Genomic DNA, 24,552 nt, shown 5'->3' with positions numbered 1-24,552 from the left:
AAAACCTGCAAACACATCTATTGTGTATGTACTGTGTGACAAAAGAGCAACTTACCATTTATGGTTACAAGAGCCACAATTGCACCGGGTGAAACCTCAACGTTACCTGCTGGGCAGTCACACACAGTCTGGTCTTTGCACAGGCAACAGCCGAACTAACATTAAAAACACACAATATATATAAAAAGAATTGGAAATTAAATGATACACAATAAATATACAATAACAGCACACACTCATAGTACATAGCAATAAATGCATAAGACTTAAAAACCGTACATATTGGATTGTGAAACTCTGATGAAGGCTGCAAAAACCCTCCTGTTACTGCCTCTCTGCTGTGCAGGACAAAGCGTGTGTGAACTGCAATATCACAGTCAGCACAAAGGAATGGAAGAGGCAGGCAGTCCAGACACCTCACAACTACTTGTTTGCCACACTGACACACACGGTGTGACTGTGGATCCAGAGTAGCTAACATATTGTCTATAAGACAAGGCCTGGCCTCTTTCCACTTTAGCAAGGACACCATGTTTCTGATCGCCCAGTGAGTAGCAGCTGACTCAGACAACGTCTCACAAGTCATGGCTGCGTCCTCTTCTCCATCCTCCAACAACTGAAGGAGCTCCTGACGAAGCACCTCAGTTCCACACACTAACAGAAAAAAAATAAAGAAACTCTTCCACAAAGTGAAAAACACTCTAGGCAGTATGTTTCTTAGGACTGCACAAAAGCCCTGCCTAACTCAACTATAACAACAAATATAAAAGTAAAGGAATCACAATATATACAAGAAGGTAAAGTACCTTTTGTTGGGTTGACACTGGCAACATAACTAGGTTCTTCACGTGGACACTGATGCTGATCTGCAGACACTGGGGGGAAAAAGAGATTGAAGAATATTTACTTACTGAAATTCTTTGGTGAAAACAAGTTGTGAGATAAAATCAATGGTTGTGAGAACACTGACCACGTGGCAACTAGTACTTCGACTGGATGATGGTCTTTGAGGAATAAAATCTCCCTGTCTGTCAAGGGCGGCATCACTTACATTTTGATTAGATACCTTGAGTTTGTAAATGATCAGATTACATAATTGGAATACAATGTATCCAATTCAGGGTTGCAGGAGGATGAAGCCTATCCCAGCTGATACAGGACAAAGACAGGCTGCCAGTTTATTGCAGGGCTAACACGATATGTGTAACAGAAAATCCACTTAAATGTTTGATATTTCTTATAATAATCATAATTATGACTATTATTTAAAGGTTTCTTTAAATAATACATTTTGATTTTTTATAACCTCTAAAATATAAACCTGAGCTGTTTCAGATTCTGACCTCACTGCAGCTCCCTCTTGGAAGTACGTCTGCTTCTTGTCTACCCCCAGTGATGACCGCCTGCCCTTGATATCACGTACTGTACCTGAGGAACAAAAAAGGACAAACACTTGCCTTCATTTAAGAAGTACATTCATACAGAGGTAATCTATGGAAACACACTAGTTCACCCTTTGGGAGAAATCAGTTCCTGTGAAACATTTCTGTAAATGAACATCATGTGGAGAATGAATGAAATGAGTTCTTCAGGTGACTCAGCAGTCCCACACTGACAAATGAAATCTAGTTAAACTATTAAGCATATTTGCTCTTCTGAAATCTGTGTTAAACAACAACAAACATAAATTAGTAACAAAAATACAGCTGAGTAGAGGCTTTACAAACCACCAGCAGCCATAATGCTAAATTTTAATCTTCAAATGTTTCTGAGCCGTCTTCAACCTGCTTTTAACACATTAAAGTCCCACAGTCAATGCAGCCTGACTCAATCCTAGATGTTCAGCACACAGAGACACAGAGGTGCCGTTTAAAGTTTAGTGATAACCTGAGTCACTGATCATTTGCAGTATTACAGAGTCTGGCAGTCTTTGCATGACGTCCACGTCACTGTAAGTTTCTAGCTGACTCTCAGGTGTGACAGGTGTGCCAGCAGGAAAGAGTAATAATAACCTGCATCCTGAGGTTTGTCATGCAGGATTAAAGCAGCCAGGCTTTGTTCACACAGCTAGGATTGTATTTTACACTGACCCTGGGTCAGTATAAGTATCATACAGTTTAAACGAAGCACTGAAACTTGCACATATTTATTACAGATGCACTGAAGCTAATCGAGATATTTGCTGTCAGTCTGTGGCTGCGATTAAACACTTTACTGGAAACTTTATTAACTAGTAACTTCATCAGTCATGACAGAAGCTAATATTTCTGTGCTAACATCGTTTAAACAGTAACAGCTTTCCTCCAATATAAGCTAACGTTTACACCGTAACTTTAAGCTAGCACCATAAAGACGGTAAAACACGTAATAATATCTACAAATGCATCTTAAAGCTGTTATATTAGCACTCGGTGTATTACTAACATAACCACATTAACATTACTGACACTCGCAGACTTTTAATAGTCATTCTATAAATGCTGTCCGTTTAAATGGTCTTACCTGGTGGTCCATATGGTCCATAAGTGAAGCAGAGGGAGCCTGACCATGCGTCACACGTTTGACGAATTGGGAGTGAGAACGTGTTGGGCTATAAGGAACACACTCACTTCCTGAGCCCTGGGCAATAAGAGACGTTTTGTGTTTTATGATTTATTGATATGTTTGATCCTTTCTGACCTGCGTTAATGAAGCAGTCATTAGAGCACCATGTCCGCTAGAATAGTTCTGTAGTTTGATGCTTGAGTCGTTGCAGACTTGTTGAAACTCCCTCACCCGTCAAAGCAGCGTCTGTGTTATTCGCGTCCAGCAGATGGCAGTGTTTCACTGTCTGACGGCTGTCTGAAGCTTCAGCTGGATTATCCGTTTGCTATGTTTGCCATGTTACAGTGGGGAGGAAAAACTCATTTTTAACAGGAATATCTAGACATGAGTGATTACTGCAGTGGGGCACTATCTGTGCTATCTATAAGAAATGTTAGCAACAATAAAACTCTGAGGATCAGGGCTCCATTTCACTCCAGTGTTCAGTGGCATTTTAAAAGAGTGAATACCGACGCTGAATGTCTTTGTAAAGCAAAAGCACTTTGTTAGCCTTTACAGAGCAAAGCTATGGATCAATGTGCAGTGAAGAAAAATCGAGGTGGCCAGTCTGTCCTTTCCTAACCAATCACAGAGCTCCTTACATTGTTGCGCTGGAGAATAACTAAATATAATATAAAGATGATATTGAAAATAATCTTTTGTAGAGTCACTACTTAGTGGGCAGAGGACAGTTATCACTTTGCTGGATGCTTTAAAGTCGCATGTTCTGTATTTGCCGTATGCAGATTAGCAGGATATTAACAGATTAACAGCTTTTATTAGACTTCATATGATAATCAACAGTGAAGTGTTTCTCTTTCAGTGTTTATTCTTGCTCATTGAATGATCTCTGTTCAGATAATATGCTGCACTCATCTCATGTTTCTTTAAATACGGCATCACTTGTCCAGCTGTCAAACTCTGAAAGAGTTACAGTTTCACCACTGAGCACTTTGAATGGTTATTCTTTTATTTAAAAGCACTTATTCTAGCTGCATCATCAATACGACAAAAACAGTGACTTCAACAAAAATTTATCTAAAAATATTTAGGGGGAAATGTTCCTACACCCCTCATGTAAATGTTACATCTCCAAAAGGGAGAAATAATCAGAATAAGGCGTAATCATTGTCATGATAATAATGACCATGAAAATGAAACTAGGCCTACCTTTAGTTCAGCACACTCAGTGTTGCATAAAGACATGCGAACATGCCATCATCCATTCTGGAGCCTACTTTTAAAAAGAGCGAGCTGTTTATTCTGGCTGAGTAGCAAACAGAACCAACCATGAAAACCTAAACTGGGAAAACACTCGGAAACCTTGAACACTGGGAATATGGAGACACAGGGGTAGGTGAACAGACACTGACAAAGGACAGAGGAAAACAGAGACAATATATATAAGACAAGAAGTAACACAGACACCCTTTTCGGTGACAAAAATGAGAAAATATCCAGTGAAAGGCAGTTCTCTTGGAAAAACTGCCTTATTGATGTCAACGGTCAGAGAAAAATGTCTGATAGGAAGGCAACCGTAGCTCATACAACCATTTGTTGCAACCAAAGAATGCAGAAGAGCGTTTTGGTCAGCTAAGAACAGGAAATTGAAGCTACAGTTCTCAAAATTTGACATGAGAAGATTGGATAAATGTTGCCTGGTCTGATGAGTCTTGATTTCTGCTCTGACATGCAGATGGTCGGGTCAGAATTTGGCATAAATAGCATGAAAGGATGGATCCATGCTGCCTCATGTCAGCTGTGCAGACTAGTGGTGGTGGTGTCACTGTGGGGGGGAGGGGCGGTATTTTCTTGCTGAAACGTTACATAGTGTGTGTGTGTGTGTGTGTGTGTGTGTGTGTGTGTGTGAGAGAACAACTTGAAACAAACTGCAGCAATAAGGGCAAACTAGTGCACAGTTATGTTTACGTGAGCGTTATTTTGTATGCATTTGTACAGTTCCATAACTGTGAGAATACATTGATAGCATTTAACTCTAGTAACAGGCATTTGTACCAGTAAGCATGAAAAAGTAGGGAAAAGAACTAGTATGTAAGCACTGACTAGTACTGTAAAGTATATGTGTATATAGGGCAATCGTGGCTCAAGAGTTCGCAGTTCATCCTGTAATTGGAAGGTTGCCAGATTGAGCCCCGCCTCCGACAGTCTCGGTCGTTGTGTCCCGGGGCAAGACACTTCACCCGTTGCCTACTGGTGGTGGTCAGAGGGCCCGGTGGCGCCAGTGTCCGGCAGCCTCGCCTCTGTCAGTGCGCCCCAGGGCAGCTGTGGCTACAATGTAGCTGCCATCACCAGTGTGTGAATGTGTGAATGACTGAATGTAGTGTAAAGCTCTTTGGGGTCCTTGGGGACTAAGTAAAGCGCTGTACAAATACAGGCCATTTACTGTGCGTGTGTTTATGCTCAAGTGTATGAATAAATTAGTCAGTTTTAAACAGTTGCAATTTAAACAGTAGAAGAGTGGCACTATATTTATATATTTATAAAGAATTTCAAACAACAATTAATTGATGCTCAAAGCAGGTTTATTTAATTAATATCCAGATTTCCAATTAGTTCCCAATTCATTCAGCAGCAAATCACATCACCACTCACTTCAAGGCTGTATGTATTATTGTAAGGTAGACCCTACAATAGTACATACAGAGAACCCAACAATCATATGACCCCCTATGAGCAAGCACTTTGGCGACAGTGGGAAGGAAAAACTCCCTTTTTACAGGAAGAAACCTCCGGCAGAACCAGGCTCAGGTCGGGGCGGCCATCTGCTGCGACCGGTTGGGGTGAGAGAAGGAAGACGTTTGTTGTAGGTCTGATTGAAGGACTGATGTGATGGTAAGTTGTCTGCTGTTCCGCTTTGAATATTGAGAGATTAGTTGATGGATTTCAAGCCAAATTGTGCCCAAGTTTAAGACCACATTCACTGGTTGTTTTTGTTGATGTTATTGTTTTGGGCTTTTTTTCCACAAGAATTTTCTAGCTCCCCTAGAATTCTGGCCACCCAAACGATGATTGCTGCTGAGAGAGCACAAGGTTTTGTCCCCCTGTACTATTCATGTCAGTGCAGGGGGTTCTCCTTGAGAGGCCAGGGTCGAAAAAGGGATGCTTCAGAACCTCCGAGGGTGTTATGCGCTGATTTGCATCCAAGGCCAACATTTCTTTGATTAGCCTTACAAATAATGTTTGGCCATTTTCCGGTCCTCGCCTAACCTTCAGCAGTTGTTCGAGGTCATCGAGACGCTTAAGTTTTATCGATCGAGTTTCCTTGGATCGATAATCTGTCTCGTATTGAAATTGTTCTTGGGTCTTAAATGTCCAGCGCTGTTCGTTGTGGTTATCCTCGATGAAATAGCTGTCAGTGTACAAGCCAGACTCTAGAAGATGATCTGGTAGCTGACCCTGGGTTTCAATTATGAATTTCAAAACGTCATAATCGTCTTCCCCAGGATAGAGAGGCACCCCTGTAGCAAGCTCCACAGCTACCAGCCCCAGAGACCACATGTCGATTGCTTTGTCGTATGGAATGCCAAGCATAACCTCAGGTGCACAATAACCAATTGTCCCCACACGGTCACCAGGAATCACTGCAGAAGCAGGACATGCGAGGCCAAAGTCTATGAGTTTGACTTTGACGGGAGACTCACTGCGGTTCACAACCATGATGTTTCCAGGTTTGAGGTCAGCATGCACTATTCCCACAGAACCCAGGTGGAACAGAGCATTTGCGAGCTGATGCAAAATTGGCCCGAGTTCTCTCATTGGGAGACCTTGGTTATTCCGGTCCCCAATGTAGTCCCACAGGCTTTGGTCGAGGAGTTCGAAATTCAAGCAAATGCGCTCTCCATCGAGGAAATAGCCGTTCCATTCGACAATGTTGCACCTGTCTGGATCCAAGCGTCGTAGCTGCTCCAGGATGAAAATTTCCAGTTTTGCCTGGAGCAGAATTTCAGGGTCGCTCTTGTTGACTTTAATAGCAACCGTTTTGTTGTTTTTTGTATCGCGACATCTGGTTACCAAACCAAAGCCTCCTTCTCCAAGGAAGGCCTCTACCACGTGGTGATCTCCTAAAATGGTCCCTTTCGTTATTTGAAGATCATCTTCAGAGGCAGATGGGTTGGCTGAGGTGTTGATGTCTCTTTTTTGAGGAAATTCAACTGAGTTTTGGAAACTGCAGCTGAATTTTTGCGATCCATGACTTTTCCAGCTTGAAGGCTGCTGAGAGAGCACAAGGAGTTCTCCCCCTGTACTATTCATGTCCGTGCAGGGGGTTCTCCTTGAGAGGCCAGGGTCGAAAAAGGGATGCTTCAGAACCTCCGAGGGTGTTATGCGCTGATTTGCATCCAAGGCCAACATTTCTTTGATTAGCCTTACAAATAATGATTGGCCATTTTCCGGTCCTCGCCTAACTTTCAGCAGTTGTTCGAGGTCATCGAGACGCTTAAGTTTTATCGATCGAGTTTCCTTGGATCGATAATCTGTCTCGTATTGAAATTGTTCTGGGGTCTTAAATGTCCAGCGCTGTTCGTTGTGGTTATCCTCGATGAAATAGCTGTCAGTGTACAAGCCAGACTCTAGAAGATGATCTGGTAGCTGACCCTGAGTTTCAATTATGAATTTCAAAACGTCATAATCGTCTTCCCCAGGATAGAGAGGCACCCCTGTAGCAAGCTCCACAGCTACCAGCCCCAGAGACCACATGTCAATTGCTTCATCATATGGAGTGCCAAGCATAATCTCAGGTGCACAATAACCAATTGTCCCCACACAGTCACCAGGAATCACTGCAGAGGTGTTACATGCGATGCCAAAGTCTATAAGTTTGACTCTGACTTGAGACTCACTGCGGTTCACAACCATGATGTTGACAGGTTTGAGGTCAGCATGCACTATTCCCACAGAACCCAGGTGGAACAGAGCATTTGCGAGCTGATGCAAAATTGGCCTGATTTCTCTCATTGGGAGACCTCGGTTATTCCGGTCCCCTATGTAGTCTGACAGGCTTTGGTCGAGGAGTTCGAAATTCAAGCAAATGCGCTCTCCATCGAGGAAATAGCCGTTCCATTCGACAATGTTGCACCTGTCTGGATCCAAGCGTCGTAGCTGCTCCAGGATGAAAATTTCCAGTTTTGCCTGGAGCAGAATTTCAGGGTCGCTCTTGTTGACTTTAATAGCAACCGTTTTGTTGTTTTTTGTATCGCGACATTTCGTTACAACACCAAAGCTTCCTTCTCCAAGGAAAGCCTCCACCATGTGGTGATCTCCCAAAATGGTCCCTTTAGATATTCCAAGCTCATCTGAGCCGAAGGATGGGTTGGCTGACATGGTGTAATGTGTCTGTTTGCGCTGTGGATTGGTGAGAAACAAAACTGAACTTGTTTTGGTTTCTCTCGTAAATTGCTCTCAAAACTTCTCGAAAGGGTTTCAGTTGCTGCAGGTCAATGTCCGTTAAGCATAAAGTAACAGGTGAGCGCTCCTATTTATGGGTTTTGGGATCAAAGCAAAGTTATGACGTCAGAAAGGATCAAAGCAAAGTTACCGCGTCACAAGCGATCGAAGCGATTCTAATATGTGCGCATGCGCACATATGAGAAGCGATCGAAGGGATTCTCATATGTGCGCATGCGCACACACGTGCTTGTTTGTGTAATATTGTTCACACTAAACTTGACCCTAATCAATTTAATATCAGTCAATCAAAGAAAATGTTAGTTTTGGAAAATTTTAAAATGACATAACTGACAGTTAAAACATTTTTTGTTCATGTATTTGTATTTGTATTGTCTTCGGGGGGTTTTTTGCATACCATGTCAAGCTTTTCTGTATATAGTCATGTCGTAGATTTCGGAGCAAACAAGAAATTGAATTGGATTTTAATATTGCAGTGCTTGGATTTCGGATTTGGTGCTTAAAACTTCTTGAAACTGTAACCGTATTTCATTCACCACAAATAACTATCTGATTGAATAGTTTTCTTATCAGATAGAGAAATAAAACGAGTCGCAAAGTCTAAAAGCAACATTTCTCTGCCTGGGCTGTACCTCTGCACGTTAGTCTGTTTCAGTGTGTGACCCCCCACCCCCTCCCTGATCAGTCGGGGGTGAGTGCGCTAATGTGCCTGGAGGCCGTTTTAATGAGTGTTTGCTGGAAAACGAAAAATACAAGAAGGATTTGTACGTTTTCACAACGGGGGAGTTTGCGTAAGTACTAGTAAATAATTTTCTCGAGTGTGTACGTTACACATGTTATTTGTTTCAAATTGGTATTATTATTTTGCTAGCTAGCAAACTCGCGGGATAAAGGATTGAAGTGCACTCAGTGCGATACAATACGGTGGCGCTATTCTAACAGTTAGTTATTGCAGGGTAACTTGTAGAATATGCTGTGAATTGAACCAAGATTACACAGCAGTAGCAGTAATACGAGTTACTTCCCTCAAGTGAAAGCGTTAAACGTTAGCCCGATGCTTAACTAGCCAACGTCAGGCTTTCTGATTGAAGGCTAAAAGCGACGTTGTCACCAAGTAAACAGAATATTGATGATATTTTTGTGTATCGCTGCAGCCTTTTCAAGTATTAACCTGGTGTCTTTGGGAACAGCTTAGGGGGAAATGACGGTAATATGACTGAACCATATGGGAACAAAGAATAGGCACTTTTTTGTGCTACCGAAGTTTCCTCGCTTTCATTCAAAATCTGTTTCTCATGAAACAATTGAAACATAATGGCTTCAAGCTGACATTGAGGCCTGTGGGGCACTATCAGCCACTGAGACAGTAGACAAGTGACTATTTCACACTTTAAGGCTGCCTGTTTATTTAAGGGAGATGAACATTATAACTACATAATAATATCAATGATGATAGATTAAATAAATGGGTTTTTGAAAGACGCTTGTGCATTTTTAAAGTCTAAAGTGTTGAATTGATCTGAGTATGTCATCTGTTCAAAGCCTCTCCCAGTCAGTGCTGTTCTCTATGCCTGTCTTACTCTACATGATGTTATTAGCACAAACACTTTAAAGGTGATAATTAGGTCTACAACAATAACACAGACTGCAATGTAGTTAAGCGTCTTACAGTTAGTTTTGAATGAATGAACTTAAAAAACAACACAAGCAAAGATCTGTCTCCTCCTGTTTTTTGTGTCACATAAGAAAGAAGCATCAATATCTGATGAGAAGACTTATTAATTTGGCCTTTCACGTGGTCTTATTCAGGTGATGCGAAGTGAAATATGCATCCTTTTTATGGTAATGTGCTGGAAAATGTTGAAAATGGACATTAAACGTGCTCACAAAGTGCTTGAATTTGACCCTGAAAGGTGTATGAAGCCAGAAAAAGTCACACTTGGAGTAAAAACCTCTCATAGCAAGTTAATCATATTCAATTGATTTGATGCTTTCAGCACAAAATTTAGCCACACAGTCAGGACAGCGTCTGATTTACCTTCATCGGTAAACGTGTTTATGCAGTACATAGTAACAGTGTGGCTGAGTCCTCTGGTTCAAATCAGTTCCAGTACATTTGGAGATGTAAGTCTTAACCTTTCACATGCATCGGGAAGGAAAAAAACATTTAATCTTCACAGTACTGCCGAAGTGCAGCGATACATTGTGAAGTGCACATTTCCATTTCTCATACAGTACCGAGCAAAAGTCTTGAACCACCCCCTTATTTTTTCGTGTTTTGCCAGGTCAGTCTGTGTTAACGGTGTTATTAACTGCATTCTTCAACTAAAGAAGTGAGAACAAATGATGTGGGCTTTTGTTTTTTTGCAATAGGCTGCAAGTAAATGTGTAAAGATACAATTTAAAATTGGTTCTTTGTTAAGTTTTCTGGTCCTTTCCGTGACTTAGGTGTCTGTTTATGTTTGAATGTTTCAGAGATTAGTGTGAAGGGTCTTAACAGACAAAAAGTGGTCAAATACAAGCCCTGGATTAAAAATCAGAAACACTTTAAAAAGCCTGGAGAGCTATTCCTTAATACCACTTTAAAGATTACAGGGAAGTCCGGATCCCTGGAAGCAAATGAGGGATGGCTCAAGACTTTTGCACAGTGCTGTACATGTCATGTTCCCTGTTTTATAGCTCAGCTCAAACTGACACGTTCTCACTAACTGCTTCTCATTTTCTCCACAGTGAACTTTGACCACTTCCAGATACTGCGGGCCATCGGGAAAGGAAGCTTTGGAAAGGTAATGCAGCCTCCATTTTTCACGCCACTTGTATATCGTTTGCCCTTAATTACCCACCACGGTCGTCATCTCTAAAGAATCAGTGCAAGCGAAGCGAAATGTGCTGGGATTACACTTCAGTTCTCGTGTGCTGCTGTTATTTAATAACAGTTATAAATGCAGCTTATGTAATTATTTCTATAAAGTCAGTTAGAGGACAGCCGATTTCTATTTCATCTCACTCAATCTAGGTGGGAATTTTGACCCCACGTCTCAATTTAATTACAGAGCACATTGAATGTCTGGATGAGACTTCAGTAATGAATTCAGGACTGTGTGTGTGTGTGAGATACACAATTGGGGCTGCAGAGATTGGAATAGTTTACCTTCATTTTAAATATCACTGCCCTGTGCACATTGTCGGCTTTAAAATTCAAACTTAAAGAGTTTGTAAGTAAACTGGCTGAGATGAGACAGACGATGCACCGGGTCCTCGTCTGAGTGCTGGCTTTCAGTTGTGCTGTCTCTGTTGCCCAGCCATGCACACACAGACACTGTGCTACACTTACACAGTGAGACAGATGCTCACAGAGACGTCCAGATACATTTTGTCCTTGCTGGAGGTCATCTTGTGTTTTTTGGCCCACTGTGGCCTCACACCGAGCTCCTGCTGTTTTTTGAACACTTTAACAGCACCAGTCTTTAGCTTCCTGTTGAACACACAGTGGGGGGGTGCAGGAGGTAATAAATCAAGTTTGATTATCCTAATTTATAGCTGTCTTTATGTTAAGGATTAAAATAAAATTCACAAGAGGAAGGTGTTGGTGTGTGTGGTTGGGAAGAGAAGGGCGAAGCTAGAATGAAGCACAAACAGAGGGAGGTGTTTGCCTCTCGCTGTAGCGCTGTGAAACACGATCTGTAGATTGCAGCTTGTGTAGGTGCTCCAAGAAAATGGGTTCATTGGCATGCAGCACTGTAGATGTGCACGTATGCACTCGCGAAAGAGAAAGGATGCTTGTGTTGCTGAGCTCGTTCTTGCACAGCGGGGAGATGTGAGGTAGGTTGGGGCTACCTCATAACTCCCCGCTGTGAGGCTGCCAGATGGGAAGAAGAGGAAACCGCCTGGTTGTCCTGAAACGCTCGTTTTCCTCTGCTCACTTTTCATCTTTACAATCTCAGCACTTGGGTGTGTATCTTCTTGCAGTGGGCCTCTCAGTTTCGTTCTTATTCATAAGCTCCTCTTTGTGTTATTTAGTTTGTACCTGAAAAGTCTAATTTATGCCTGAGTACACAAGTACAAATAAAAGGAGTACCACGTACTTTAATGGGTCAGCTTGGGTCCAGACCTGAATTAGAGATAATGTTGGGCTGTTTTAGGTCTGAGCCACTAACCTGACGAAAACGCAACACAACTGCTGGTAAGTGCGTGTTGTTTAAAACAGATAGTTGGAGAGGCAGGTCAGTGCTTTTAAAGGTTTATCAGGTGTCAAATCATTTTATAGATGGGAAATGTAGGACTGTGCAAAAGTTTGAGCCACACCTTAATTCTAACATATAACTTGCTGGGTAATGGGAAACGGGTGCAACAGTTTAAATTTGAAAAGTTTACATGAAAATACAATATAAAAGGCAAAAACAGAGTTGATATAATGAGGTAATGAGCTTGAGCATCTTTATCTTCAGCACGCCCTGAACTCTCTTAGGCACATTTCTTTGGAATTCCTTTAAGTAGTCTTCAGGAATAGTTCTCCGAGCTTCTTTAAGGACATTCAGAGCTCTTCTTTCGATATCAGCTGCCGTTTTGTTCCATTCTCTGCCGAGATGATCCCACACGGCTCAGGTCAGTCCATGAATGATGGTGTTTCGATGTGTTTAGTAAGCTGCTGCCGATCAGACGCTTTCCAGATGGTATTGCATGGTGCATCAAAGTCTGGTGGTACTTTTCATAATTCCATCAATTTTGACGAAATCCCCAACACCCTGGCTGAAATGCAGACCCAAACTATGGCAGAGCTGTACAGTAGTTTACAGGTGGTTGTAGACATATTACCACAATTTGAACCAGAACTGTCAAATTTTGGTTCATCACTCCATCAGACCTGCTGCTACTGATTTTCAGTCCAGTTCTTGTGTAATTTGGCATCCCTCAGCCTTTTCTCCCTGTTCCCTTCCTTAATAATGGCTTCTTGACAGCCACCCTTCACTGACACCATGAGATGAGGCTTTGGTGAACACTAGATGGATCAACTGAAGGACCAAGTGCATCTTTCAGGTCCTGTGTCAGGTGTTTGCTGATTTTTTTTTGACATGACTTTCAGGTACTGTTCCTCCACTGTAGATAGATTTTTCAGCTTGTCCCCTTTTTTTTCAATTCAATTCAATTCAATTTTATTTATATAGCGCCAAATCACAACAAAAGTCGCCTCAAGGCGCTTCATAGATACAGAGAAAAACCCATCAATCATATGACCCCCTATGAGCAAGCACTTTGGCGACAGTGGGAAGGAAAAACTCCCTTTTAACAGGAAGAAACCTCCGGCAGAACCAGGCTCAGGGAGGGGCGGCCATCTGCTGCGACCGGTTGGGGTGAGAGAAGGAAGACAGGATAAAGACATGCTGTGGAAGAGAGACAGAGGTTAATAACAGATATGATTCAATGCAGAGAGGTCTATTAATACATAGTGAGTGAGAAAGGTGACTGGAAAGGAAAAACTCAATGCATCATGGGAATCCCCCGGCAGCCTACATCTATTGCAGCATAACAAAGGGAGGATTCAGGGTCACCTGGTCCAGCCCTAACTATATGCTTTAGAAAAAAGGAAAGTTTTAAGCCTAATCTTAAAAGTAGAGATAGTGTCTGTCTCCCGAATCCAAACTGGAAGCTGGTTCCACAGAAGAGGGGCCTGAAAACTGAAGGCTCTCCCTCCCATTCTACTTTTAAATACTCTAGGAACAACAAGTAGGCCTGCAGAGCGAGAGCGGAGCGCTCTAATAGGGTGATATGGTACTACAAGGTCATTAAGATAAGATGGGGCCTGATTATTTAAGACCTTGTATGTGAGGAGCAGGATTTTGAATTCAATTCTGGATTTAACAGGAAGCCAATGAAGGGAAGCCAAAACAGGAGAAATATGCTCTCTCTTTCTAGTCCCTGTCAGGACTCTTGCTGCAGCATTTTGGATTAGCTGAAGGCTTTTCAGTGAGTTTTTTGGACATCCTGATAATAATGAATTACAGTAGTCCAGCCTGGAAGTAATAAATGCATGAACTAGTTTTTCAGCGTCACTCTGAGACAGGATATTTCTAATTTTAGAGATGTTGCGCAAATGGAAGAAAGCAGTCTTACATATTTGTTTAATATGTGCGTTGAAGGACATGTCCTGGTCAAAAATGACTCCAAGGTTCCTCACCGCGTTACTGGAGGCCAAGGTAATGCCATCCAGAGTAAGAATCTGATTAGATACCATATTTCTAAGATTTTCAGGGCCGAGTACAATAACCTCAGTTTTATCTGAATTAAGAAGCAGAAAGTTAGTTTTTCTGTCTTCTACTTTCCCAATCCAAAGAAATTAAATAGTGTGTTTCTGTGACAGGTTGCTAGTAACAAAGTCCCTAAAGATAAAATTTAAAATTGGTTCTGTGCTAAGTTGTGTGTTTTGTATTGTATTTGACAACTCGGGTTTGTCCCCTTGAGTTAGGTTAAGTGGTTTAACCCCCCCAAAAAACAAAAATATCGCTCTGAAAGCGATCAGGTACAAGGACTGGACTGAAAATGGGTGAAAAAGCAGTTAATGTCCAAAGAAAAACTTTAAATGACCTTCAGAAAGTCTAAAGAAAGGAAGAAGAAGAACATCTGGCTCAGTACAGGCAAAATATAAAGAACTGAGGAGAGGCTCAAGACTTATTCACAGATAATCAATCAAATTAATCAAGCGTCATCTGGAAGCATCCTCCTGGCTGTAAGAGCGTCTCGTTTTTGTCTCATTAACTGTCTGGTGGCACTCAGAGTAGTCTGCTGTGACGGGGACCTCGAGGACTAATGTTACAGGGAAATCATTAGGAAAGTGCTTTGGACTGAGCTTTACTGAAATCTCAGTTTTCCCCCTGTCGGAGAGCTCCACCACCTCCACCCCTCCTCCTCCTATTCTTTCTTTTTAAACGTCAGTGCAGGTACCGTCTCCCTCCCTCCCATCCCTGTATTTTTGTTACATAGAACTTAGTGGCTGTGCTCACTGTTCAATTCAAGTTGGTTTAAGAGAGATGGTAGTTTAAAAAACACAAAAACAAGCTGTGTTGGTAAAGCAATATATATGATCTCATTTCCAAATGACGATTTAAAAAAGAAAAAAGAAAAAAGAAAAAAAAAAGACGACGACGATTGTACCGCATTTTGATCCGGGACGTACTCTGCATGAAAACAAGCGCTCACTCTTCCTGCTCAACAAATGACAAGGGCGGAGCCTTATACCACGTGATACAGAAGCTGTGCCGTGTGATGCTAATATTAGCAGGGAAAAAACAACGGAGCGCACGTCAGGGATGATGAGAAAGTGACAGGAGAAAATCCGTCCCGGTCAACCACCCAAACATCAATAACGGGAACCTTATACAGCGCTTCCCTATACCCGTCGAACTCTCGCAGGCACAAAGAAATTACGGAGGCTATCACTTATCACCTGATCAAAGATATGGCTCCCATCAACACTGTGCAAAACGAGCGATTTAGGAAAATGATCAACACCCTAGACAAACGCTACACAGTGCCGTCCCGCAACTATTTTTCTATTGTTGCACTACCTGCTCTATACACGCAGTGTCGAGCAACGGTGGAGACGGAATTTCAAGCAGTACAACATTTTGCGGCAACAACAAAACGTGAGACATTTGTTGTTTTTATGTTTATTTATTGTTTTTATGTTCAGTCTCAACTGTTACGAAGTTGATGTGCAATTAATAAGCGCAATAAATATTTATACTGGAAAAGAAAATCGTTGCCCCTGGTGAGAGGCGGCGGGCTGGGGTGGGTATTCTAATATCCCCTCGGCTTGCTGCCGGTACGTTGGGGTTTTTCCCGGTGGACGAGAGGGTTTGTTCCCTGCGCCTTAGGTCGGGGAACGGGTCCTGACTGTCATCTGCGCTTATGCGCCGAGTGGCAGTTCAGAGTACCCAGCCTTCTTAGAGTCCCTGGTGGGGGGGGGGGGGGGGGGGGGGAGGGGGTTTGCTGGAAGGTGCTCCACCTGGAGACTCTGTTGTCCTGCTGGGAGACTTCAATGCTCACGTGGGTAACGACAGCAAGACCTGGAGGGGCGTGATTGGGAGGAACGGCCTCCCTGATCTGAACCCGAGCGGTGCTTTGTTATTGGACTTCTGTGCTAATCACAGTTTGGCCATAACGAACACCCTGTTCGAACATAAGAGTGTCCATAAGTGCACGTGGCACCAGGACGCTCTAGGCCGTAGGTCGATGATCGATTTTGTAATCGTATCACCAGACCTGCGACCACATGTTCTGGACACATTCGGGTAAAGAGAGGGGCTGAGCTGTCAACTGATCACCACCTGGTGGTGAGTTGGATCAGGTGGCGGGGGAGGACGCTGGACAGACCTGGTGCACCTAAACGCGTAGTGAGGGTGTGCTGGGAACGTCTAGCAGAGGCCCCAGTCCGCGAGATCTTCAACGCACACCTCCGGCAGAGCTTCAACAGCATTCCGAGGGAGACTGGGGACATTGAGTCCGAATGGACCATGTTCAGCGTCTCCATTGCCGAAGCTGCTGCATTGAGCTGCGGCCGCAAGGTGGTTGGTGCCTGCCGTGGTGGTAATCCCCGAACCAAATGGTGGACACCAGAGGTGAAGGGAGCCACCAGGCTGAAGAAGGAGTCCTATCGGGCTTGGTTAGCCTGTGGGACTCCGGAGGCAGCCGACAGGTATCGACAGGCCAAGCGGAATGCGGCTCGGGCAGTGGCTGAAGCAAAAACTCGGGTGTGGGAGGAGTTCGGAGAGGCCATGGAAAAAGACTTTCGGACTGCCTCGAAGAGATTCTGGCAAACCGTCAGGCCTCTCAGTAGGGGAAAGCGGTGCTCTACCTGCACCGTGTATAGTGCTGGGGGAGCGCTGCTGACGTCGACTGAGAAAATTGTCAGGCGGTGGAAGGAATACTTCGAGGACCTCCTTAATCCCACTGACACGTCTTCCGAGGAGGAAGCAGAGTCTGGGGATGAGGGGAATGACCCGCCAATTTCCGGGGGCGAGGTCACTGAGGCAGTTAAACAACTCCTTGGTGGCAGAGCACCTGGTGTTGATGAGGTCCGCCCCGAGTTCCTGAAGGCTCTGGACGTTGTAGGGCTGTCCTGGTTGACACGCCTCTGCAATGTTGCGTGGAGATCAGGGGCAGTACCTGTGGACTGGCAGACCGGGGTGGTGGTCCCCATCTTTAAGAAGGGGGACCGGAGAGTGTGTTCCAACTACAGGGGGATCACACTCCTCAGCCTCCCTGGGAAAGTCTATGCCAGGGTGCTGGAAAGGAGAGTTCGTCCGCTAGTTGAACCTCGGATACAGGAGGAACAATGCGGTTTTCGTTCTGGTCGCGGAACACTGGACCAGCTCTTTATCCTCTCGAGGATACTTGAGGGTGCATGGGAGTTTGCCCAACCAGTCTACATGTGTTTTGTGGACTTGGAGAAGGCATTCGACCGTGTCCCTCGGGGTGTCCTGTGGGAGGTGTTGCGGGAGTATGGGGTGTCTGGCCCATTGCTACGGGCCATTCGATCCCTATACAACCGTTGCAAGAGCTTGAGTCGCATTGCCGGCAATAAGTCGGACTCGTTCCAGGTGGGTGATGGGCTCCGCCAGGGCTGCCCTTTGTCTCCGGTTCTGTTCATAATTTTTATGGACAGGATTTCTAGGCGCAGCCAAGTGGCGGAGGGCTTTTGCTTTGGTGGCCTCAGAATCTCATCTCTGATTTTTGCGGATGATGTGGTTCTGTTGGCTTCATCGGGTGAGGGCCTCCAGCTCGCACTGGAACGGTTCGCAGCCGAGTGTGAAGCAGCAGGAATGAGGATCAGCACCTCCAAATCTGAGGCCATGGTTCTCAGCCGGAAAAGGGTGGAGTGCCCACTCCGGGTCGGGGATGAGTTCCTGCCCCAAGTGGAGGAGTTCAAGTATCTCGGGGTCTTGTTCGCGAGTGATGGGAAAAAGGAGCCGGAGATCGACAGACGGATTGGGGCTGCAGCTGCAGTAATGTGGACGCTGCACCGGTCCGTCGTGGTGAAGAGGGAGCTGAGTGTAAAAGCGAAGCTCTCAATTTACCGGTCGATCTACGTCCCTACCCTCACCTATGGCCACGAGCTGTGGGTAGTGACCGAAAGAACGAGATCGCGGATACAAGCGGCAGAAATGAGCTTCCTCCGAAGGGTGGCTGGCCTCTCTCCCTTAGAGATAGGGTGAGAAGTTCGGCCATCCGGGAGGGGCTCAGAGTAGAGCAGCTGCTGCTCCACACCGAAAGGAGCCAGCTGAGGTGGTTCGGGCATCTGACAAGGATGCCCCCTGGGCGCCTCCTGGGTGGGGTGTTCCAGGCATGTCCCACCAGGAGGAGGCCCCGGGGCAGACCCAGGACACGCTGGAGAGATTATATCTCTCGGCTGGCCTGGGAACGCCTTGGTGTTCCCCCGGATAAGCTGGAGGAGGTGGCTGGGGAGAGGGAGGTCTGGGCCTCTTTTCTTAGAGCCTCTTCGCGACCCGGCCTCGGATAAAGCGGATGAAGATGGATGGATGGATGGAAGAAAATCGTGAGAGAATCGTGATCTCAATTCTAAGCCAAAAAATCGTGATTCTCATTTTATGCAAAATCGTGCAGCCCTAAATCAGATCATCATCCATTGTACGTAAAACGTACAGCTTATTGCACCAGCAGCATCTGCTCTTATATAACTATCATTAGCTTACAGCTTTAAGTGTTTCAGGTATGTGCTAACTAAAAATAAAGACAAGATGATAGTTTATTAAATTTTAATGAAATTTGCAGATTGTTTCGGTGAAGTTTAATAACCTCAGCCGTCTGCTCCTTGCTATCTAAAATATAACAGGACACCGGAGTATATTCTCCAGCATCTCACACTTCTGATAATCAGTTGTCTGCTTGACGTTTACTCAGCTGTGTAAAAACTATAACTTTAATCTTAGCCAAACCGATTTGCTCAGGGACAAATAAAATACTAAAAAAAGCCAAACAATAACATTTTTAAGTTATCTAAGTGACTTATATCATGTTTAACCTGAGTAGCGAAAGACGGCGGTGGGTTTGAAAACTATTTGCCGGGATTCCGGTGTTCTCACGGGCTCTAATGAGCCTTGCTCCCGGCTAGCTATCGAGCTAGTGACTAACAGACGTCTCTGAAAACGTCGGAGCGCTTTTGAAATATGTGGTGTCTTGATAAACTGAGCAGATATTTGAGGTTTACACAGCTACACTCTTGCCTGAAAACATGTTAAACGTTTATTTTGTGACCCAGAAAGAATAATAAGAGTAATATTAAAACTAACTAGCTGCCGCCATTGTTGGAAACTGAGCTGGGCTGCGCTATGAATTCTGGGACACAGCTTCTTCTTCTTCGGGGTTTAACGGCAGCTGGCATCCTTGTACATGCAGTGCTGCCATCTTCTGTTTCAGTCCGTTATTACACTCTTAAATCCTACTACTTATTCCTGCGTCTTTTGTGATCTTACAAAGCTTCAAACGACGATTTTGATAGTCGACGTAATCGTGACTAGTCGACTAATCGTGGCAGCCCTAGTGTGCATCAGACTTTTGCCCCCCTCTTCTTTGTCACTCCAATGTTCTCAGCTCAGGCTGCATAGGAAGCTGGCATTTCTCTTGCCGGGCTTATTAAAGCCTGTGCTTTAGAGCTCTGGAGGGGGGCTAACACTCGAGGGGGACATGACAGTCATTGGCAGCGACAGCAGTTTAGTGACAGCTTCCTAATGTCAACAGTCACATGGACAGGTAAACATCTAAACGGATAGAAGAGAGGTGGATGGAGAGAGACAGGGAAGGTCATAAGTTGTGGATGAACTCAGCGTGCGGTTCCTGCGTCTTCTTTCCCTGCGCCGTGCAGCTGCTTCAGTGGGAATAAATCCTCATTAGGATGGAAATGGGAAGGCAGACTAACAGAGACGGCTGCTGGAAATGAGTGGGAGTAAAAACGAGATGGAGATGAGGGAGTAGATGATCAAACCTTCAACGTTTTCAACTTTTTTTTCTCTTTTTTTTAACATCCGTTGGGCTCCCAGACAGCCAATCAGTCCTTCTGTCTGTAAAGACTGACAGTAGCTGCTTTTTACTTCTCATCCCTCCCTTCTTTGCACCTTTCAAAACCAACTCTCGTCTTTACTGCAGGGCTCTAGACTAACTTTTTGCCATGGGCGTACCGGTACGCCTAACTTTAAAAAGTTAGGCGCACACAAATTTTATAATAATTTATATAATATAATGTGTTTTTCTGGATACACTGTGCTTTTTCAGAATTCAAAGATTGATGACACCGTGTCAGAGCACTGGCTATGAATTTCAGAAGGATCAGGCCTTAACTTAACAGAAAAGTTAGCAATAGTTGTTTTCCTATTACAGCTACATCCACTTCTGTCGTGCCTAGGCTGCTCACTAGGGCTGGGTATCATCACTGATTTCTATAATCCATTCGATTCCGGTTTTCAAAGTCCCAATTCGATTCAACTTAGCCTCAGACAGTCAGAAATATTATAACTCTGATCATTTATCAGTACTGACTTCATCAGAATTGTGAACATCACAGCAGATGCCTTTGTGTGAAAGTAACTGAGAATAAAACACAGAAAAACATGAAGGAGATTTTCCTGGTCTGGCTTTTTATAGCAGATAACCTTAAAAATATTCTACAATGTTCTGCATATGAAGTTTAAATTTCTTCAGTATTGAACAACAGAAAAAATAGGCTTTCTTGTCCGAGGTCATTTAAGTGAAAAAAAGAAAAAGACAGCAGCCACAGCGCTGTAAACAACGGTAGACTGGTGGGTAATAAGCGAATGAATAATACAGAAAACAGAGATTGGAGACGGGAAACTGTTCTTGAAGTACAGAGAGAGAGAGAGAGAGAGCTAGCTGTGCATGGAGTGTGATTTTAATAGTCGTGGAAGCAAAACAGCAAAATTAATGACATTGATCAAATGTGAAGCGCAGTTTGCTGCTTCTTTTGCTGCTGGCTCTGTGAACTTTGGTTGGAGAGACAAAACCTGCAGCTCAGAATCAGCGCAAGAAGACGTAATCGCAGCGCGGACCAGACGCATCAGGATCGCTAAGCTCCGACAGCGTGTCCGTCTACGAGCCGTCGGGTGAGAAAGCCGAGAAAGACAAAGCTGATTCTGATGCGTCAGGTCCGTTCTGTGTTTACGTCTTTGTGTGGAATCAGTGTACCTGCTCTCATTTACACGGATTCGCATTTGCGACCAAATTGGTTGCACTCTAGAGCCCTGTTACTTGATGAAAGTTGGTTTTGCAGAGTTAATCTTGCAGCTCAGCCACAGCATAGCCCTCAGCAACCAAGAGCATGCTAGCGGGCCGTTGTTATTATGTTATTACTGTGCTTTTCGGAAAATAAGGCACTCTAAAAATCAGTCCTTTGATTTTTCTGGAAATTGACAGTGCTCCTTATAATCCGGTTTGCCTTATGTCTCTACCAGCTTTGCACATCTACAGACTGAAATCTTTGCCCATTCTTCTTCACAAAACAGCTCCAGCTCAGTCAGATTAGATGGGCAGCGTTTGTGAACAGCAGTTTTCAGATTTTGCCACAGATTCTTGATTGGATTTAGATCTGGACTTTGACTGGGCCATTCTAACACATGGATATGTTTGCTTTTAAACCACTCCATTGTTGCCCTGGCTTTATGTTTAGGGTCGTTGTCCTGCTGGAAGGTGAACCTCCGCCCCAGTCTCAAGTCTTTTGCAGACTCCAAGAGGTTTTCTTCCAAGATCGCCCTGTATTTGGCTCCATCCATCTTCCCATCAACTCTGACCAGCTTCCCTGTCCCTGCTGAAGAGAAGCCCCCCCAGAGCATGATGCTGCCACCACCATATTTGACAGTGGGGCTGGTGTGTTCAGAGTCATGTGCAGTGTTAGTTTTCCACACAGAGCATTTTGCATTTTGGTCTCATCTGACCAGAGCAGCTTCTTCCACATGTTTGCTGTGTCCCCCACATGGCTTGTGGCAAACTGCAAACGGGACTTCTTATGGTTTCTGTTAACAATGGCTTTCTTCTTGCCACTCTTCCATAAAGCACAACTTTGTGCAGTGCACGACTAATAGTTGTCCTATGGACAGATTCCTCCACCTGAGCTGTAGATCTCTGCAGCTCGTCCAGAGTCACCATGGGCCTCTTGGCTGCATTTCTGATCAGCGCTCTCCTTGTTCGGCCTGTGAGTTTAGGTGGACGGCCTTGTCTTGGTAGGTTTACAGTTGTGCCATACTCCTTCCATTTCTGAATGATCGCTTGAACAGTGCTCCGTGGGACGTTGTTTCTTTTTGTAGCCTAAGCCTGCTTTGAATTTCTCAGTAACTTTATCCCTGACCTGTCTGCTGTGTTCTTTGGACTTCATGGTGTTGTTGCTCCCAATATTCTCTTAGACAACCTCTGAGGCCGTCACAGAGCAGCTGTATTTGTACTGACATTAGATTACACACAGGTGCACTCTGTTTAATCATTAGCACTCATCAGGCAACGTCTATGGGCAACTGACTGCACTCAGACCAAAGGGGGCTGAACACACACCCCACTTTGCAGTTATTTATTTGTAAAAAATGTTTGGAATCATGTCTGATTTTCGTTCCACTTCTCACGTGTTCACCACTTTGTGTTGGTCTTTCACGTGGAATTCCAATAAAATTGATTCATGTTTGTGGCTGTAATGTGACAAAATGGGGAAAAGTTCAAGGGGGCCGAATACTTTTGCAAGCCACTGTATGAATCCTGGTTGTGTTTACTGACCTGGAAACGATTTTATGTGCACGGCGCTCGAAAATCTGTCAAATGTTTTAGTACGACTTTGCTAAGCTACGAAGCCGCACCGCTTGATGGATTGTTGGAGCATTACGGCTATCGTAGGCAGGAGCCCCGCGGAGTGATACGTACTGTGCTTCAACATAATATTACTGTACTGTGTGTTTGTTTAACCTCTTTTTAAGTTTTGTGGATATTATACATGGTTGTGCTGAGGATATGTCGGCCAGTTTCCACTGGAAATGCCTTTTGGTTAAACTGTCAGGGAGGAATTTGCATTTGCACTGTTACATTTTTATATAAGTTTAATGCACATGAAAAGCAGCTGCTTATTTAAGTGAAAATACATTGATTGTTGTTGTTTTTTGCACAAATGAAGTGGAGTTGTAAAGTATTTTGTCTCGTGTCAGTTATATCGTTATCGCACATTTTCAAATTTATATCGTGATGAATATTTTTGGCCATATCGCCCTGCTCTACTTCTACAACACGCCTTGTGTAGATGAGTTAGTGAGGCAAACTGATCAGCTGTCTTATTGTGTCTGTTGAGTGTTTGGTTTTGTGAACGGCCTCTTTAATGCACGAGGGTGTGACCATCCACATCCTTGTATCTGTCCACTGTCAGCCATTCATTTTGTGCAAATCTGGCCAAGTCTTCCAAGTGTGCGTGTTTTTTTTCCTTCTGACCAGATGCAGCTTTCTGCAACATCACTTTAATGTCCTTATACTGATCACCACACTGTGTGTGTGCGCTAAAACAGCAATCATTTCACTGCTCCTTTGTAGTGACAGGTTACAAAACGTCATTAGATGCTGCGTGGCTGTACAAGATAGACTTTGGTTAGCAACAACTCTCTGAGGCCTTTACTGTGAAACAGAACGCTGTCTTATCCGGCTAACTTCAAGGTTTAATGTGGGATTTTTTTGTAATCCAAGACATAATGCCAGGTCAACTCATGCTTTGAACCTAATCTGCTCCAGAGCAAATCATGTTCCAAATGAGAGATCACCAGGTAGAAAATCACCACCTACTAACCAGTAAGACCGAAAAAGAACAAAATAAATAAAATCCCCGATCCTGGAAGGTCCCTCAGACCGCTGTGTGCAGAGAGTAGGAGTGTAAAATTTTTCAGCAGAGTCTGATGTCTTTGTCTTTCCATGATGAGCAACAATAATGAACATAGATTCTCTACAACAACTTTATTGTTTTGGAAGTATTAATATATGATCCCCAAACTTCTACATTTAACCTTTTAATCAGACCAGCAAAAATCTAGTATTGAATCTTAGCACAGTCATAAAAAACTATTTGCTAAAAGCATTTTTGCAGCTGAATATTTTAAATTACAGTTAGGATCACTGGTTGGCTGTTTCACCTGTAAGACTTTAAAATAACATGCTAAGGTTTAATAGTCTATAAGGAATACACTCTGAGGCCTGGGCAGTGTTGTGCTAATAAGAGAAGGTTTGTGTGTGCAGTGAAACAGTAATTTTTTTATTTCATAATTTATTGATATGTTTGATCCTTTCTGAGCTGCGTTAATGAAGCAGTCATTAGAGCACCATGTCCGCTAGAATAGTTCTGTAGTTTGATGCTTGAGTCGTTGCAGACTTGTTGAAACTCCCTCACCCGTCAAAGCAGCGTCTTTGTTATTCGCGTCCAGCAGATGGCAGTGTTTCACTGTCTGACGGCTGTCTGAAGCTTCAGCTGGATTATCCGTTTAAATGAGATCGTTTTATAAAACTTAC

The 24,552-nt window shown here is 43.8% G+C and overlaps 2 protein-coding genes and 1 long non-coding RNA gene across 17 annotated transcripts in view; 2 read left to right on the top strand and 1 right to left on the bottom strand.

Annotated features, from left to right (window-relative positions):
• Positions 1–2,547, bottom strand: part of LOC308394179 (uncharacterized protein) — a 28,761-nt gene extending 26,214 nt beyond the window's left edge. For 6 of the 15 annotated variants that reach the window (XM_080878362.1, XM_080878365.1, XM_080878361.1 and 3 more), the window contains exon 1: positions 56–1,337. The gene's annotated coding sequence lies outside the window, so the exon portion shown is untranslated. The other 9 variants (XM_080878366.1, XM_080878370.1, XM_080878372.1 and 6 more) reach the window with 9 other exon arrangements.
• Positions 1–24,552, top strand: part of LOC308393807 (uncharacterized protein) — an 810,936-nt gene that overhangs the window by 176,136 nt on the left and 610,248 nt on the right. The gene's annotated exons all lie outside the window — the stretch shown is intronic.
• LOC308394586 overlaps positions 8,675–24,552 on the top strand; it is a 28,517-nt gene continuing 12,639 nt past the window's right edge. The window contains exons 1-2 of the long non-coding RNA XR_013971244.1: positions 8,675–8,798; positions 10,738–10,793. This is a non-coding gene — a long non-coding RNA (uncharacterized lncRNA). The remainder of the gene's footprint in view (positions 8,799–10,737; positions 10,794–24,552) is intronic.

Source organism: Rhamphochromis sp. 'chilingali', assembly GCF_963969265.1.
Source record: "Rhamphochromis sp. 'chilingali' genome assembly, chromosome: 1".
NCBI lineage: Eukaryota > Metazoa > Chordata > Actinopteri > Cichliformes > Cichlidae > Rhamphochromis > Rhamphochromis sp. 'chilingali'.
This window is presented reverse-complemented; position numbering and strand designations above follow the sequence as displayed.